This window comes from Vulpes lagopus, chromosome 7 (genome assembly GCF_018345385.1).
Source record: "Vulpes lagopus strain Blue_001 chromosome 7, ASM1834538v1, whole genome shotgun sequence".
In the NCBI taxonomy this organism is placed as follows: Eukaryota; Metazoa; Chordata; class Mammalia; order Carnivora; family Canidae; genus Vulpes; species Vulpes lagopus.
In genome coordinates, this window is record NC_054830.1 from 121,392,559 (window position 1) to 121,412,247 (window position 19,689).

The 19,689-nt window shown below is 34.3% G+C and overlaps 1 long non-coding RNA gene across 8 annotated transcripts in view; it reads right to left on the reverse strand.

Annotated features, from left to right (window-relative positions):
• The window catches only part of LOC121496030, a 51,657-nt gene that overhangs the window by 14,751 nt on the left and 17,217 nt on the right, over positions 1-19,689 (reverse strand). For 6 of the 8 annotated variants that reach the window (XR_005989095.1, XR_005989096.1, XR_005989092.1 and 3 more), the window contains exon 2: positions 3,730-3,842. The exons of 1 other annotated variant lie outside the window; for it this stretch is intronic. This is a non-coding gene — a long non-coding RNA (uncharacterized LOC121496030). Of the gene's footprint in view, positions 1-3,729; positions 3,843-8,628; positions 8,739-10,401; positions 10,650-19,689 lie in introns of all 8 variants that reach the window. One more of the 8 variants, XR_005989093.1, reaches the window with a different exon arrangement.

Here is a 19,689-nt window from a genome sequence, read left to right on the forward strand (position 1 = left end):
GATGCACTATAGTATTTATACTTTATGTTGCTGTTAGGATGGACAAACACTGTCTCCTTAAAAGGTATGCACTGGTAATGTGGGAAACAAATATTGACACAATCAGCAATTTTAAAAATTGCTAGACTCCAATTTGAAGAATGTTTTTTCTTCTGTGGGTATCCATAAATCAGAACCTGATGCTTCAGCAAAAAGAAAATATTCAGGAAAAAATATGTATATATATATATATATATATATATTAGGAGAACACACTATGAAAGCTAAAAGTTTTAAAGGGCTACAAATAACATTTTCACCACTTTGCTTCTAGTCACGCTATATTCAAAAAAGAGCAACACATGAGTTACCAGTACTCTGGTACCTTAGAATTCAAAAAACAGTTTAAAATTTAATAAGATTTAACAAGACCTCTAAATTCCCAGGAGCCAAGCCAACAGGCTAAATTGCTGAAGTTTCCTGATATTATATGGTTTCTCCTTTTTATTCATTGATGGCTTTTTTTCTACTGTAAGCAAAATCATGTTATCTAACTCAGGGACTCTTGAGAAACAGGTGCTATATACACCCAAATTGACAATAATGGGTTTTGATCTCCTAATGAAACAGGCCAAGTGGAAGTGCACTCCGGAAGCAAAGTAGTCTCAACTGTGAGGATTGCCTATATTGAGGTTGTAGAGGTGGATTAGACCCAGACAAATGGAAGCATCTCTTTTCACGGTAAACTCCTCATTTGCTTCTGCTCTAGTAATTTTTCCCATGCAGTTACTTCTACCAATTCCATTTCTGTGATTTCTAAGTTCTTAAGACTCATCCATTCCACAAAAAGCATCTCAAATGTCACCTTCATTGGGTATGACCCTCCAACCCCCCAGCTGGAGTACAAATGCTTTACAACTTTCACAGGATTTGGATCTAAACTGAACAAATATGATCAAAGTACTCACAGTCAAAATTATACTTAAAACACCTCAGGGAGGCAAGAGAATGAGAGACTGTCTTTTAGTAAGTCTCCCATTGTGAAAGCTGAACATCAGTGCAGGCATTTCTAGAGCTCACATCCAATGCAAGAACCACTGGTCACATGTGGCTTCTGATCACTTGAAATGAAGCTAGTTCTAGAGGTTGAAATGATAATGCATTGGATATACCTAATAAAGTAAAATAAAGTATTAAAATTAATTTTACCCCTTCCAGTTTCCAGCCTGGCTTGGAGAGCTTAGAAGTCACCACTCTGTCCTATCAACAACTAAAAATCTGGAAAACCTGAAAAATCAGCATCACTTCTTAGCTTCCTCAGAGAAGGGAGGTCAGAAAAGCAAACCACTGCCCTCAAAAGACAAATAGGCAAATACAGAGAATTCCAATATCCCTTGAGCAGAAACTCCTGAGAAAAAAATTTTGCAGGAACCAATTTCAGGTAGGAAAACCTAAACTGAAATTGATGGAATATTGGAGGATCAGTGTAGACTAGTCTGAGCATTTAAAACTCCAAAAAGACCCCATCACGGGGAAGCCCCCACACTTTGAGTTTTACCTTCAGAAGCTCAACCAGATTCTCAGTGAATATCTGGGTGGGGGGAGGGGAAATCCCTTGATGCTTTCATCAAGAAGAAAGGAAAAAGGAGCCATTTTAAGTATTCCAGATCCTTCTATTATTATAAGGCTTGCCCTCAGGAAACATTATTTTACCAGAACCTAAACTACTAGGATTTTTTAATAGAGCTTAAAGTATCTGGAAGAAGGGTAGTACCCAACTCCAGACACCTCTAGCCTTCCATATAAAAGGAAATACCAATTTCAAGCTTCTAGCTATCCTGGGTTAGAGAATCACTGGTGAAGCACACAGTTCAGAGGCACAGGTTCATCAAAAATCTGAGACCTAATCATAAGACTATAGAATACTTCCCCTCCCCTCCATATTATCACTACATTACTAAGGGTCTAATTACCTTTTACCCAGTACATTGTGACCACCTTGCATCAAAAAATTACAAGTATAAAGGTAAAAAAAAAAAAAAACCCACAGTTTGAAGAGACTAAAGAAACATGAGAACCAGAATCCAATATGGAAGGAATGTTGATATTATCAAACTAGGATTTAAAAATATATACTATGGGGTAGCCCGGGTGTCTCAGCAGTTTAACACCACCTTCAGTCCAGAGCGTGATCCTGGAGGCCCAGGATCGAGTCCCACATCAGGCTCCCTGCATGGAGCCTGCTTCTCCCTCTGCCTGTGTCTCTGCCTCTTTCATGAATAAATAAATAAAATCTTTTTAAAAAATAAAAATAAAAAATAAAAATATATACAATGATTAATATGCTCTTCAGTTTTGGAAGTTTCTATTGTTATATCCAGAAGCTCAGAAGTTCTCAGCCATGTCCAGTCTATTAATAGGCTCATTAAAACTATTCTTAAAGGCTCTACTGTGTTTATGAACTCCAACACTGCTTTTTTGGTTGTTTCTTAGAATTCCCATCTCTACTTACATCATTTTTTCTTGCACATTATCCACTTTTTTCATCAAACCACTAGCATATTAATCACAAGTTTTTTTGATCCCTGTTTGACAATTCCAAAATTCCTACCATATCGCACTCTGATTCTCATGCTTGTTCAGTCTCCTTAAAATGTGTTTAATTGCCTATGTAAATCAATAATATGATACACCAAAAATCGAATGAAATGTTAAATTATATAGTCAGCTTCACGGACACACAAAAAAAAGCTCTTCACAAAATTTGACATCTTTTCAAAATAAAAAAAATTTAACAAACTGGGTATAAAAGGAACAAATCACAAAATAATAAAGGCCACACATGGCAAGCTCACATCAAATATCATACTGAATAGTGAAAGGTTGTTACTGAGATATCAGTGACAAATAACATTATATTAATTTCAAGTGTAGAACATGATAATTTATGTATATATTTCAAAATAATCACCATATTAGTTCTACTTAACAACCATCACCACACTGAGTCTGCTTTAAGATATTGCATGGAAATTAAAAAACTAAAATATATGATACCTAAAATTAACATCAATTTAATAGGAGAGATAAGACAGAGTAGAAAAGAGAAAGTGATAGGGAAAATAGGTAAATAAACATATTCAGATTGACTGATGGACAGAAATAAACAAGGGAAATATATAATATAGCTAAGGATAATAAAAACATTTAATTGGAGACCTGAGGAGAAGGGGAGAAATATTTGGAGATACTGATTAAAACTTATTTAAAATGATTAAAAAATGTAAGTCACAGACATAAAACTCTCTAGAGAAACAAAGCAGGTAAATATAAAGAAAATCACACCTGGCACAACACAGTAAAATCTTTGAAAATCAAATACCAAGAGAGAATCTTAAAAACAACCAGAAAAAGCTTACATCCTACTGTCAAAAAAGCAACAGCAGGATTGATAGTTCTTTTTCAATGGAAACCAGAGGTCAACTAAATGACATTTTTAAAATGCTAAGAGAAAACAAATGTCAACCTAGAATTCTATAGTACTCATCAAAACTAGATGGTGAAATGAAGATGTTTTAGGTAATATATATATGTATATATATTATATATATATATATATATTTAGAATATCACTAACAGATTAATACTAGAAAAAATAATTAAGGGAAATGTTTAGGCAGTAAGAAAAAAACTCTTAGATAATAAGATAAAATTTAAAAATTGTAATGAACAGGAACAGTAAGCACATACTTGTCTAAAATGATGATGATGATGATGATGACGATGATGATGATGATGGCAATGGTGCTACTGGTTTGGGGAGTATAAAATGTAGAATTACAATAATTCATGTCAACAACTGCCTGCAACAACAGCAAAAGATAGTGTGTTAAAAGAAGACAGAAAAGTATATTGCACAAGAAGTGGTAACAGTACTAAGTTAGATTTAGTAAACCAAGAATTCATGTTATAATCTCCTGGGTAATTACTACAGATGAGTAAAAGAGTATTTACTGAGAAACCTAATAAAGAGCAAAAATACAATGATTATAAACACCAACAACTCAAACCCCGTACTGAAAAAGGTAAGGAGTGAAAAAGAACACAGAGCATTAAGGAATATAGGGGGAAACTGTAAGATGACATATTTAAACCCAAATATGAGAGAATTTTATTCATTAAAGGCCTAAAGATTTCCAGTTGCTTGGCAGTCCCTGCTAAAGCCGAAAATAAGGATATTATGTGAACCAGTAATTATACTCAGTGATATAGCCCACAGAAGTGCATGTGTATTCACATTGAAAGACATGTACAAGAAGCTGTATAATATTTGTATTAGCTGAGAACTGGACACAATCCAAGTATTTATCAACGGTCAAAGACATAAATTTTGTAATACAATTTATTCAATGAATTACTACGCAGTTGATGGAAAAAAAACAAACTACTGTCACAAGAATCACACAGCTGACTATTATAAAATTCTAAGTAAAAATAAAATAACAGACATGAAAGAGTAAGTAATGCATGATTATATTTGGTTCAAAAAGAGTCAAAACTAATATATCGTATTTAAAATCAGGATAATGGTTAATCAGTGGAGGATGGAGAGGGTGCCGGGGATCTTCTGGTACACTGGTAATGTTCTATTTTTCAAACTGTACAGTGATCATGTGGGATCCCTTTAGGAAAATCCACTAAACTATAATATATATATATATATATATATATATATATGATTTTTGTTGTTTTCTGAATGATGTTATACTTGAATAAATGAATTTATTTTTTAATTTAAGTAGATAATGAGGATCCTGATATAAAGTAAATTTTAATATATAGGATTAAGATGTTAAATAAAGTGAATTTAACTTTTAGACCAATATGTGAACCTCCTTATCTCTAAAATATTATTTTATTGCCTGTCATCAAAATAATAAAAATATTAGTCATCTAGTTTTCCAATATGGAAAGTATTGGATATCGTATTTAAATCAGGATAATGGATAATCAGTGGAGGATCAGGATAATAACGTAAAATGGGTGTTTTCCAGCAAAAGGGATAGGGAAATAACTTTCTTTTCATATACTCCTTTAGCAAATACTCATTTTCTTTTCCATGTAAAATTTTATAGGTTTCTGTGAATATAAAAATGTTAATGGCATAATAACACTCCAGTTTATGTGAAATGGGCATGAGAGAAAAATGTGCTTCCAGGTTAATTTTCTGTTCCAGTCTACTTTAATATCTTATCAAGCATTTCCTCCAAGGATGATATATCATGTCAGTGTAGGAAATTATATCCAAAATGCTCAACAAATTTCATGTGAGTTGCTCTTGACTTATAAAAATCATACTGGAAATGTCTAAATATTATAAAATTCAAAATTTATTTTCTACATTTTATTTTTTAAGATGTTATTTATTTACTTGACAGAGAGAAAGAAAGAGAGAGAATGAGCAGGGGGAGCAGGAGGGGGAGAAGCAGGGTCCTTGGTGAGCAGGGAGCCCTACATGGGGCTCTATCCCCAGACTGCAGGATCATGACCTGAGCTGAAGGCACACCTTAACTGACCGAGCCACCCAGCCACCCCTATTTTCCACATTTTAAATAAACTTTACTGGGACAAATCTATCATATCTTCCTGCTAATAATACTGAGAAGAAACAAAACAAAACAAAACAAAAACATATGGTGGAAGAGCCCACATGTCAGAAGAATAATCCAGAGCATTCTTCATGAACTGCTTAGCTAGATTCCAGCTCAAATTTCAGAGGTTGGTGCACATTTAACTTCAAGACTAACACTTGGATGACTCTTTGAGGGCAGCCATTAGAAGGCCTCTGGAGATGGGTTAGAAGAAGCCAGGCTGCACTTCCAAGGCGCCATCTTTCACAGCAGATGTGAAGCCCAAGACACTCCAGGGAAACGTTAAGCACTTGTTTCAGAGTTGGCACAGAGAAAAGGTACATGTTCCATCTTTCAACAATATCCTCTCCTAGGCTCAAGGTCAGTTTTTAACACTAGCTGAGTATTAAATTGCAGATACATCTGCTATCAAATCCTCAAAATTATATGATGTATCTCTTACAGAGTGAGAGAAAGCACTGAGGAGTTGTAGAAAAGATGTGCTGACTTGAAACCTGAAATCTATTTCAGATCAACTCAAAACTATTGCCAAATGATTCCTGAGATCTGAAAATAAGTATTTATTTGAACTTCAGGATTCATCTAGAAAAGAGGTTCTGTTATACTCAGAAAAGCACATGCTCTCAAATCCTACACTCCTACTCTACAATAGTTTTTACATTTCATACTAAAAGATTTGATCTAATTTCCAGTAAATAACTGCACAACATTGTTTGTGAGCCCATACTGTAGGGTCTTCTTATGTCATTCACAGAGCTCACATATTTGTGGAAGTAACAAAACAGTAAAAGCATTAATGCACTGCAATATGAGTATAGCCAATATAGAACCAAACTCCAAACAATGTACACTAAGGAAATCTTGGTTATGGTGAATGCTAGGGAGGATAAAAAAAAATACCTGTAGAACAAGAAATAAAAAGAAAAGAACCTGTTGTATTTGGAGACAGTGATAGAAGAGCCTGTTAGGAGCGGAAGTTACTTGTTAAAGTTTTATAGGGTAAAGGAAGCATTAAGAGTCAAGGAATGGCAAGCCTTAAATGCCAGAATAAGCATTATGAACTCACTTATTTGGACAAATCTGGCAAAGTATTAAATAGAGTAAAAAGTAGTAAAAGGAACCTGAAATGGATGAGCTGGTAAAAACATGTTGAGTTGACTCCAACATGTGGCCTGGAATACCATTAAGAAATTTTAAGAAAACATACCCGTTGAACCTTTAAGACAGTGCAGCCTACCAAGAGAAAGACACACATCCCAGCCCAATTTACTAAACATGTAAAATACTCTTTCATTTGTGTTGGAAAAATAAAAACATAACTCTTAATATTATCGAGGTAGTTTTTAATTCTAATAACTAATTCAAAACATTGACCAAAAAGGTTATGAATTGTTTATACAATTCTGTCTCTTTATGAACAGATATTTTGAATGACATAGATCAATAGGAACTGTCAAGGAGAGTAGAAAAACGTAGAGAATCTAAAAGAGTTTTTTTTAGGACTTTATTTATTCATGAGAGCCTCAGAGAGAGAGAGAGGCTTAGACATAGAGGGAGAAGCAGACCCCATGCAAGGAACCTGATGTGGGACTTGATCTCGACCCCAGGATCACGCCCTGGGCGGAAGGCAGGCGCTAAACTGCTAAGCCACCCAGGGATCCCAAGAATCTAAGTCTTAAGTCCTTCCATTGAAATGAGCTATTTTTAAAGGCCCACTCTGCAATTTTTATCAAGTTCTGACAAGAAAAACAATAATAAACAATAACAAATAATGTTTATGCAGCCCTTACCATGTGCCAACCACTGTGCTAAGTATTTAAATAAATTGTTACATTTATTCCTCACAGAATCCCTTTTATAAAATAAATATCTATTTCCATATTATCGGATACAAAATAGAAGCTAAGAAAGATCATGAAACCTACCATGGTCAAAGTTACTAAGGGGCAAATCCTGAAAAAGACAAGATCAGGTTTATGGACAAAATCCATCCTTAACCATCTGTACTACCCTAAATCAATCTTTGGCCAATATTTCTGTAGTGTTCTTTGCTTCAAAGAGTTAAAAGACCATATAGCAGGAGATAAAATACTTGGATTTTCATATGATCCAATAATCCTACTATTGGGTATCTACCCAAAGAAAATAAAAACACTAATTTAAAAATTGTGTTTATTGCAGTATTGTTTACAATATTTAAGATATGGAAACAACCCAAATGTCTATCAATAGATGAATGGATAAGGAAGATGTGATAGATAGGTGATAGATAGATAGATACATACATACATACATACATACATAGATACATAGATAGATACATAGATAGATGATAGATAGAATAAATGGAATATTAGCAGTCTCAAAAAGGTTAAAATCTTGCCATCTGTAACAACATGAATGGACCACATGAAATAAGTAAGACAGAGAAAATCAAATACCATATGATTTTACTCACAAATATAAATGAATTAAAAAAAAAAAAAGCAGAATCAGACCCATAAATACAGAAAACAAACTGATGTTTGCCAGAAGGGAATGGTCTGTGGGGATGAGCAAAATGTGTAAAAAAGGTGGGAGATACAGGCTTCCTATGAAATGAATAAGTAATGAGAATAAAAGGGACAGCACAGGAAATACAGTCAATTGTACTGTTAATACCATTGTACGGTGACAAATGGTAGGGACACTTGTGATGAGCAAAGCAAAACATAGAGAAAAGTTGAGTCACTATGTTGTACAACTGAAACTAATGTAACATTGTGTGTAAACTATACTCAAAAAAACTAAATTTGTATAGAGATAATTTTATATTATTTCAAATACATATTCTGATATAATTGCTAATATTAAAATAAAGCAAAATTGATAAATTTTTTAAAAACTGACTTTTGTCCCTAAGGGAATACAGCTTGGATTGCTGCCCAAATGTGCTCCTTGAATTGCAATTCTGGCATTCTAAATAAATACTTTTATTTTATTTAAAAAAAAAAGTTACCTGGATTTGAAACTTTGGTCTGTCATTAACTGGCTCTGTGACCTCATAAAAGTCAATCTTGCTGGCTTGCAATTTCTCCGTATATAAAATAGGAACTGGGGGACTCATTCCTTTCAGCATAAATAAAATAAAACAAAATAAACTAAAGATAAAATAATTAAATAATATTTACCATGTAATTAGGTTTTCAGAACCATGAAGCATTTATAATTTGTACTTATTCTGGTTTTGGTATTCAGAACAATAATGATTCCTTGTTTCTCTTTATACTCAGAGTTAAGAACGCTTTCTGTTTTCAGCCTCAACTTTTAATTACTCAGCTTTGCAGTTGTTGATAAATACCTATTTTCTTCAAAGCACATTATTTTGCCCTGCTTACTCTGCCAGTTATGTTTTATTCTAGATTTCATTATGTAGAAGAGCTCTGCATCTTTACTCTCGGCATTAGTATTCAATCATGAGTTATCACTGAAACTCGTGATATTATACCAGTGAATCCATTTAATGCATAAATGCATTTAGAAAAGACACATTTAGCATGAATTACGCTGATACTCTACAATTAAGGTTCATATCCTTCTAGAAAATTATAACTATGAGAATGGTGCATGGTGAAGTTGGAAACAGAGTTTAAATTACGGTTTTTAATTTTAAAATCACAGATATGCATACATACACATATATAAAAGATATTTTTGCTACTCCACATCTGGTAGCAATCTGAGTCACAACTTCCTCTTGCTTGAGTTTGGCAGTAACTGTTTTCTTAAAATGTTAAGCATAAGCTCTATGGATGGGTTCCAGAGTCAAATAGCAAATCCACTTAGATAAATTAACTGAAGTGTAAATAAATTACTAAGATTAAAGCAAATCTCATGGTATTCAGTTAATTACCATAAAAATAAAAACTCATATATTTTATATGTACTGATTTTCTTTTTAAGAAGAAAACAACAATAGTAAACAACCATAAATCTGGTTCAGATTTTTCCAAAATATCAGGAAAAACAGAATATTTTATTTTTTCCAAAACAAGATATCCAATGTGTCTCATTATGATATACAACACTGATGTTCCTTCTATTGTAAGTTGACAGAATTTTTAAAAATCTCCTTCTTTGAAACATGAGAAGCAAAGTTGCATGAAGTTGAACATATATTTTACTTGTACTAATTCAACTCTATGTGTTTCAGAAAGAAATTAGTAAGATAAAAATATTAGTTTTAGAATCAAGACAATTTCTCACTAGTTATGTAAGCTTATACAGGAGACATGAGGCAGAAAATTGCTGTTTCTCAAATGAGTCCATCCCATTGTGCACCTCAATATGAACATCTTACTGGGTTTAATGTAATGCTTCCATCTAATTTCAGTGTATAAATGTATATATATTGTAAAACATGTCCTCTTAGAGTAGTCAATTAATTTCAGCATACTTTTGACCAAAACAAACAAAAACATCCATCTGTCCCCAATGTAGAGAAATAACAGGCTTTGTTGGAGTTATTAAAAGTCTTTATATCTGCAACATAGTGCTCACTCAAGGAATTTTCAATGGTAAGCCTGCTAACATGCTTCTTTTTTTTTTTTTTTTGTCTATTGGACTTACTTTAGAACAAAATTTTTACTGATATGTAACTCAACTAGAAGATGTTCTTCAATTAAACATCCATGTACTTCAACTGATACTTTATATAGCAATCTGAGCACCCGCAGCTGTGATTTCCCTCCTCCACCCATTCTATGGTGTAGTTCTAAGGAACTAAAATAACCTTTTTGCTGAATTTGAAGACAATACATGCAGGTCTGAAGACACAAATTCTCTGAAGTACAGGTACTAGACTTTCTCTTCCACTTAGCTGGAGGAACACAAAATGTGGATCAGATCTTGAGGCCAAGACCACGGATTCTGGTTGCATGCAAGTTCCCAGGCTGTACATGCAAGGGAAGATCTTCTGTTCACAGAAAATTAAAGCATTTGTCTATCTCCTGCATTTAGTCTTCTGGAAGACCACCATTCCTGTCGGGCATCAGGGAACAGGGATGAGCAAAATTTTCATCAGATATGTGGTTTGGAGAGAATGGATCCTACTCTGACTTCCATCCAACAAGAGCTAGACAACTGAGACTTCAGTGTTTCTCCACTGCTTTCACACTCACCCTCCTCCCCTAGTCTTTGCTCCTATGTATAACTACTTGAAAATTATCTACTTGAAAATCCAGACTCTTCTAAACAACTCATGGATCAAAAGGAAAATCAAAACAAACTTCAGATGACTTGAAGTTAAATAAAAATCTATTTCTCACAAAAATATAAGAAAATTTTGCTCCATGTATATATTAAGAACTTTGAAATTACTCAATAATTACAGGCAAAGGGTACCTCTGGAGATAAGCTTCTAGAACAGAGTTCAAAATTGAGGATTTTTATAGCCCTAAATCTGGAACACTCTAATTCCTCTTGAACTTTATTTTTTAAATTTTTTAAGCTTATATTATGTGACATATTTTTTACTTTTTTCAATTCTTTTTATGTGTGTATTTTTTATTAGAGTTTGATTTGCTAACATATAGTATAACACCCAGCGCTCAACCCAAGGGGCCCATTCAGAGCCCATCACCCAGTCACCCCATCCCCCCGCCCACCTCTCCTTCCACTGCTCCTTGTTTGTTTCCCAGAGTTAGGAGTCTCTCATGTTTTGTCACCCTCTCTGATTTTTCCCACTCATTTTCTCTCCTTTCCCCTATAATCCCTTTCACTATTTTTTATATTCCCCATATGAGTAAAACCATATAATGATAAAGTGAGGATTTTTATAGCCTTAAATCTGGAACATTCTAATTCCTCTTGAACTTTGAAAGAATTCTGGAACAAAGTTTTCTCTAGAGAAGCTGATCCAAAGCCCTGAACTCAGGGACCAGGCACATCTGATGGAGAAGACTGAGTGCACGATAGAAGCAAATTAGGTCTCTGCATAATGAATGGTGATCTCCAATCCAGACAAGAAAATTAAATTTTAGGGGCTCCTTGGTGCTCAGTTGGTTAGGCATCTGCCTTTAGCTCAGCTCATGATCCTGGAACTCTGGGGTTGAGCCCTGAGTCTGGCTCCCTGGCTCCCTGCTCAGTGGGGAGCCTGCTTCTCCTTCTTCCTCTGCCTGCCTGCAGCTCCCCTTACTTGTGCTTTCTCTCTTTGCAAATAATAAATCAAATCTTTAAAAAAAGAAATAAATTTTATATTAAAATTTTACATGTCAATATTTTACTGTTAATATGGCTAGAACACTACCATATGAAATAATATTTAAATAGAGTCATCTCACATTTTGCTAAGTTGAAGCCAAAATATGTAGGGCTTTATGCATATTTTATTTTGTCAATACAAATATATTTTTGTTGAGGGAGAAGGGTATAACATTTTTTATTTGTAATCTGTTTACTAAATCTTTTAACTTTTAAATACTTAGACATGTGAAATGTGGACCTGCATTTGCATTGTTGCAGCAGATCTTAAAAACATGAATGGCAGGCCTGTTTTTCTTATGCTATTTTTCAATCAAAATCTATTCAGTAAAAGAAACAAAACATTGTGTTTTGTGTGGCTCACAGGTCATATTTTAACTGAAGAACATTTCTTAACCACCAACAGATTTATTACCAGAACAGAACTCAGGATATAAAGCCAGTAATAGACATAACAAAGAAGAAAGCAGAAATCAGTACTTGGTCTTTGTTTTTACTTAAATGACTATCTTTAGAGGTTGTTCATATTGATGGGCTTTCTCCTATAATCATAAATGTAGGAGGAATAAATTTAATTTAAAGATTTATTTCTCCAGAAGAAAATTTATTTCAATGAAATCTAATATTGGCAAATGGGCTTCACTCAATACAGATTTTTAAAATGAGATATTAATGTTACATATTGCTCATAAAAACAATTTTAATTCTACAAATAGTTTTTAAAGGAGTAGTTGGGATAATTGCAGGGTGATTATACTGTAATCGTAATATTGGCAATTCCTTAGAAATCTGAAGGCACACTAAAAACTTCATACTACTCTCTATGAAAATGTGTGCTGTAGGAACCCCATGCATCTATATTTAAATGTGTCTATAAAAATAAAGTCATAAAGATATTCATCTTCTCTAAAATCGGAACAGGTTCACATGCTAATGCTATAGGCACAATGCTCAGTCATAGAGATGACAGCCTTTCTAAGGCACATGTGGAAATAATGTTTATTCCACAAATTATTTGATTGACATTTCTTAAGACATCTGAAATAACTTATGCTCAGAATTTGAGTATACCAAAGCCCCAAGTCCACCAGAGAAAATTTCAAAAGGTGTGGTGATCAAACAAATATTAAATATGTTCAACAATATTGATCCTAGAAATTTCAACCAAATTCAGAATGGGGAAGAAAGAAACTCAAATCAGCTTGAGTAAAATTCAACTATTAATGGCTATTAATGAAAAAAGACATTTTTTTTCCCCATCATCACTCATTTGAGATGTAATAATGGGGCTCAGAATTAAGTGACAAGATAAATATCAAACGTCAGTTTGGAAATGTGCCTAATCACAGATTCTTTGGTGGAACACAAGCATTATTTATGGTTTTGGCCATTAGGCCATTAGTGCATGGCAAGCTTTTAATAAGTACTTCATAAATAATACTTTGTTTTTCTTTTAAAATGTTTTGTTCAAACTGGAAACTGGTATTGATTCACTGTGTAACTGCAGCACTGCCAAAGTAGCATAAGGTCAAGAGAGCACTGCAAGCCTGGTGCACCAAAACAGTAACTTTCTGTTTGCATATTTATAGAAAGTCTCAGCAATAGCTCCTCGCTTAAAAACGGTTGGGAAGGGGATCCCTGGGTGGCTCAGTGGTTTAGTGCCTGCCTTTGGCCCAGGGTGTGATCCTGGAGTCCCAGGATCAAGTCCTGGGATTGAGTCCCATGTCTGTCGGGCTCCCTGCATGGAGCCTGCTTTTCCCTCCTCCTGTGTCTCTGCCTCTCTCTCTAGGTCTATCATAAATGAATGAATGAATGAATGAATGAATGAATAAATAAATAAATAAATAAACCTTAAAAAATGGTTGGGAAGCTAAATGATAGATACTTGCTTTGGGATAGAAGACTTCCCAGCAATATATTTATATGAAATTTTATGAAATGAACGTGATCAATTTATAATTACATATAGCTAATGGAAAGAACTACCTGAGTAAAGCCACATACAGGCACATATCTCATGTTTGAAAGAGTGAAAAGCCACATGAAGTCCAATGTAAACATCCATACTTCTCAAAAAGCTGATTCAATCTGATTTCATTTTTAATATTTCAAAAGTGTTTGTTCTCTTCCTTACCAGTTTCCTAGAGTCTGCAAAGAAACGACTGCTATTCTTACGTAAATGTGCATGCAGCCATCAGTCAGCGGTAGGTTCTTTCCTACTTCCTGTGTATTTCTGGTAGTGTCTCTAATCTTCGTATATTTTAGTTAAAGGAATAACAGATAGTTAGAGTTTTATGTATGCCATTGCTACTGGCAATAACACTGTTTTCTTTAAAAAAAAAAAAGGTACTTGTATATTTGGATAAAAGTAAACAAATGTTTAAACACAAAAACAGCCTCGATTTAAATCTATTTTTTGATGTAGCAGAAATAAAATGGACAAATATCACATACAAGTGATGGCTCAGGCCACCCTTATGGTTATTCTTAAGGAAAGATGCAGTCACACAGTGATTAGGCTCTGTGGCTGTTAGATTAATAGTGTTGGCCACAAATAACCCAGCAGACTCAGAAACAGAATGAAGCCAGGAACAGGACAGTACGGTGAATCTTGTCAGTCAGGCTATAAGAGAAAAATGAGAAGAACGGTAGAAATTGTTCAAAAATAAGTAGAGATGAAATAAAAAGAAAGCACAGTAAACTGAAGAAATACAGTAGGGATCAAAGGAAATGCTTTTATGGGTTGTGAAGCATTTGTGTGTGCTTGTGTCTATATCTAGGTGTGTGTTTACAGGCATGATATGTGTCTGGGTGTTAGGTGTGTGCTTTTTTTAAAATTATCTACCCTGTCGTCAAACACATCATGGGAATATGTGGCTATGCTGCTTTGGGTAATTAGTCTTAACGTTTAAGCATGTATTTTTAAAGCTCTTCTTTGGGGGCAACATGATACCTGGAAATGAATTTCTTTTAAGACATATTTACAAAGGAAATATAAGTTTTCTTATTTCACAATATCTGCTGATCATTTCTCTTTTGTAGCTAATATAACTACACAGACTCTCTACAAATATCTGGGACACTTTTTTTTTTTCCTTCAATTTGTTCCATTTCTGTTTTTTTTTGAAAAAAACTAACTAAACTGAAAGTATCATATTCAGGGTTTTCTTTTATAAGGCTGGCAATTTCTTAGAGTGGACACAAATATTCTTCAATTACAGTGCATGCAATTAAAGCATGCACATGCACACAAAAGACCTAAATCAATGCATTTTCAAAATCAAAATGAAGGAAGAAAGAGAAATGGAATTCTATGTGGCTATGCAATTTGGAAGACAAGAACTGAGTCAGAGCCACATAACAGAGAAGGCAGTGGGAATGGTATTCTGGAAAGAACGGAGAATGGCCAGGTTGCTGGACAGAGTATAGAAATGGAGCTAGGAGAAGGGAATGCCTGGGAATGGCAGAGGCGAAAAAGGATTTAGGGAAAGTTAAAATGTCTCATATAATATTCAGGTGATATATGTATTTCTGCCTCATTTCCACTGTGACATTCTCAGTAACACCTATACAGCATTCCAATGCTTTTAGAGAGAACTCACTGGGGAAAGCTTAAACTGGTCCTAAACCTGGAATATAAGTTCATGGAAGATGAAGGCAGGAAAGGAGTAAGCAAAGAGTGGATATAGCCAGGATAGGTATGCTCTACAATGTTTCTCTTCCATTCTTTACTGAGATATAATTGACATGAAATATTGAATAAATTTAAGATGTACAATGTGATGATTTCACACATGTATATAGTGTACAATGTCACCAAAATGTCAGTTAACACATCTTTCTGTTCACATAATTACCATTTTGGATTGTAACTGTCATGGTGAGAACCTTGAAATTCTACTCTCATAACAACTTCCAAGCATACAATACAGTATTACTTAGTGCTAAGCTGTGCATTAGACCCCCAGAACTTACTCATAACTGAAAACTGCTACCTTTTAACCAAAATCTCTACATTTCCTTTATCTCCCAGCCCCTGATAACCATCAATCCACTGCTTCTTTCAGTTCAAAGATTTTAGATTCCACAGGTGAGATCCTACAGTATTTGCCTTCCCTATGTGACTTATTTCACTTAGCATAATGCCCTAAAGATCTAGCCACATTGTTAGAAATGACAGGATTTCCTTCCTTTTTTATGGATGAAAAGTACTCCACTGTGTGTGTGTGTGTGTGTGTGTGTGTGTGTGTGTGTATCCCACTTCTTTATCCGTTCATCTACTGATGGACACTTAGGTTGTTTCTATGTCTTTGCTATTGTCAATGCTGTAATGAACATGGGAAGGCTAATATATCTTTGAGATTGTGATTTCATTTCCTTTGGAGATATGCATAGAAGTTGGATTGCTTCTCATATATTGGTTCTACTTTCAATTTCTTGAGAAACCTCCATACTGTTTTCCATAGCAGCTGAGCCAGTTTATACTCCCATCAAGACAGCCAGGGCTCCAGTACACCCACTTCCATGCAACCACATCCTCGCCACCATCCATTATCTCTTGTCTTTATGAAAATAGCTATTCTGGCAGGTGTGAGGTGATACCTCATTGTGGTTTTAATATTCTATAATGTTTAGTAAACTCTGATCTATATTAACCTGAACTTCACATAGTAGAGAACAAGGATTATAAAACAGGGGAATTTTTTTAGGCCAGGGACTAGCACAAGACAAAATCACAGGTGTGATTTATGCATAGGTCAGTCGATACCATTCAGTGCTAGGGCCAGGGAGTAAATCCTGTCTTTCATATTTCTCTGTTCTTAAGAAGACCAATGCAAAAGATGCATGAAGGTATACAACCTAGATTTGCAGTGGAAAAAACAAAATGAGGCTTAAACATTATTAAGTGACATTACATTGCAAATTGCAACTTTGCCCGACTTTTGATTCAACAGTTTTTAACATCTTTTTAACAGGTTTAAATGAGATTTTCTCAATTTTAACACTGTTGGAATTCTGGCCCACACTAGTTTTGTTCTGTGGGGTTTTTGTTCTGTGCACTAACATGATAAGTGATATCTTTGTTCACTACCCACTAGATGCCAGGAGTAGTGCCCCACTCCAGGCACAAAAATCAAAATTGTTTCCAGGTGTTGTCCCATGTCTCTGGTGGGAGGCGGAGGGAGTAAAAACCCCTGGCTGAGAACCACTACTACCTCATACTTAGAAAAAACTAAGCCTCAAGACTAAAATTTTTGGAAACATAATGTTACTAGAAAAATTAAACTTTACTGTTTATTTTCTAAGGTGAAAATAATATTGTCTGAATGGTTACTAAATCATTTCAGCAGTGTTTAATTTACAAGTGCATGATTTCATTCTGTGTTATTTTCATACACCTTATAGTAACTGAATTGAATACATGAATCTGCATTATATGTCATTATTTCGGGCCAAGAGGAATTTGAAAACTGTTTAATAGCTATGCTGGATTTCCAATTAGGATGTCACCAGACATTCACACTCTTAATACATTATATCTGTCCAAAAGACACAGTGATAATAATAAAATGTGAAAAAAGGAATGTAAGGTTAGGATCAAACATAAGATAAAGTCTCTGTAGTTTCCAAAGAGAATCCTAAAGCAGAGAACGGAGCTACATTCACAAATCTATCCACACAATGTTCTGGAATCCAAGTGTAGAAGTGGGAAAGAATAGCTGGAAGGTAAAGGTGATAAGGGAGATTGAGTTTAGATAACTGAGAGAACTCAGCAGATGGATTAGAGTCCTTCTGTTTTATAAATTAAAAAAGAAAAAGATACTCATCCTGAAACTCTGGGCTTCAGTTTATATATGCAAAGTACTTTCCTCTTTCACATTTCTTCTGAGATTATTTTACTTCATCCTATAGTGTATCCTTTAGTAAAGTACTTCCCAAGATGAGGTGTCATGAATGGCTTACACATGCGCACAAGATTTTGGAGATCCCCAGTCCTCAGAGTGGCTGATGGACACCAGAGTGGCTAGAAACTCTGTGCTGATTTCTGGACTATGACCGTTCTCCTCTTTTTCTGTCAGAATACTACAGAAATATTATTATTTTATGTATGCTGTGATTTGAAAATGCTTAGGATTCAAGGTATTAGTACTACCTTTTATGAAGTACTTTATTAAACTGCTTTATTAGACTGCTAGGACTGCCATAACAAATTCCATGTCATGTGGCTTAAAAGCTTAATTTCTCACTGTTGTAGTGGTTAGAAGTCCAAGATCAAGGTATCAACAAGTCTGGTTTCTCCTGAGGCCTCTCTCCTTGGCTTGCAGATGGCTTTCTATCCACTGTGTGCTCACAGAGTCTTTTCTTGAAGTGCACACCTCCTGTGTATCGAAATTATCTCTTCTTATAAGGATACCAGTCAGATTAGATTGGGGCCAGCCTAATGGCCTCATATTTATTTAATCTCCTTTTATCTCTCTAAATACAGTCACACTCTGAGGTACTAGTATTTTACTTGAAAATACCTTCATTTCACCCTCAGTGACAATTTATTAGATATAAAATTATTCGCTGGAGTTATGAAATATCCAAATTATAATATTGCAGACTTCACATTATCCTTCATATGCATATGTATATATGTACAGATACATACATATTTAAATATATACTAGAAAAAATATATATACCAGAATATATTATATGTAATTTATAATATAAGCTACACATTATATATTAAACTGTTATATATAATGTCTTCTACACATACACAGAGCTGATCCTTGAATACCACACAGGTTTTTGAACTGCATGGGTCCAATATACACAAATTTTTTTCAATAAATACAATACTGTAAATATACTTTCTTAATAACATTTTATTTTCTCTAGCTTACTTTACTGTAAGTTTACAGTATATAATACATATGACATATATATATATATATATATATATATATATATATATATATAATATGTACATGTTAATCGACTGTTTATGTTATCAGTAAGGTTTCCAGTCAGCTGGAGGCTATTAGTTGTGGGGAACTCAAGAGTTATGTGCAGATTTTCAACTGCACATGGGTCAGATTCCTTGAAGCCCCAGGTTGTTCAGTGATCAACTGTGTTCCTATATGCAAGATATGTGTATTGTGTATGTGTTGTGTATTCTAGTATATATTTTTAAATGGCCAGGCATTTGAGGATATAAAACAATGTGAACCAAAGCCTTGAGGAATAAAAGGTAAGAGAACAGATCAACAAGCATTCCCAGATAGTAGAGTTACCAGATACAGATTTCTTTTCTTCCTTTTTTTTTTCTTTTTTTTTTAAGATTTTATTTACTCACGAGAGACACGGGGAGAGAAGCAGAGATACACAGGGAGAAGCAGGCTCTTTGCAGAAAGGCCAATGCAGGGCTTGATCCCGGAACTCCGGAGTGAAGCGCTGAGCCAAAGGCAGACACTCAACCACTAGCCACATAGGTCTTCCTTCCCAGACACCATTTTCAAAATAATTATTCTTATTTTGTTCAAGAAAATTAACAAAAGGACTGAAATTGTAAACCAAGAACTGAAAATTTCAAATGATCCAATGGAATTTCTAAAATAAAAAATTTAAAAATGTAATGGCTAAATTAAGAATTTCATAAAAGTATTGACTGGTGAATTTTACCTGATAATAGAATCAGTGAACTGAGATAGAGAAAAATATATGAAATAAGCATTTAGAAAAAAAAGTAAAAACATCAAATACTGAAAAAAAAACCACTTAAGGATCAAAAATATGTAGGAATGAAAAGGGAGAGAAGAGAAATCAT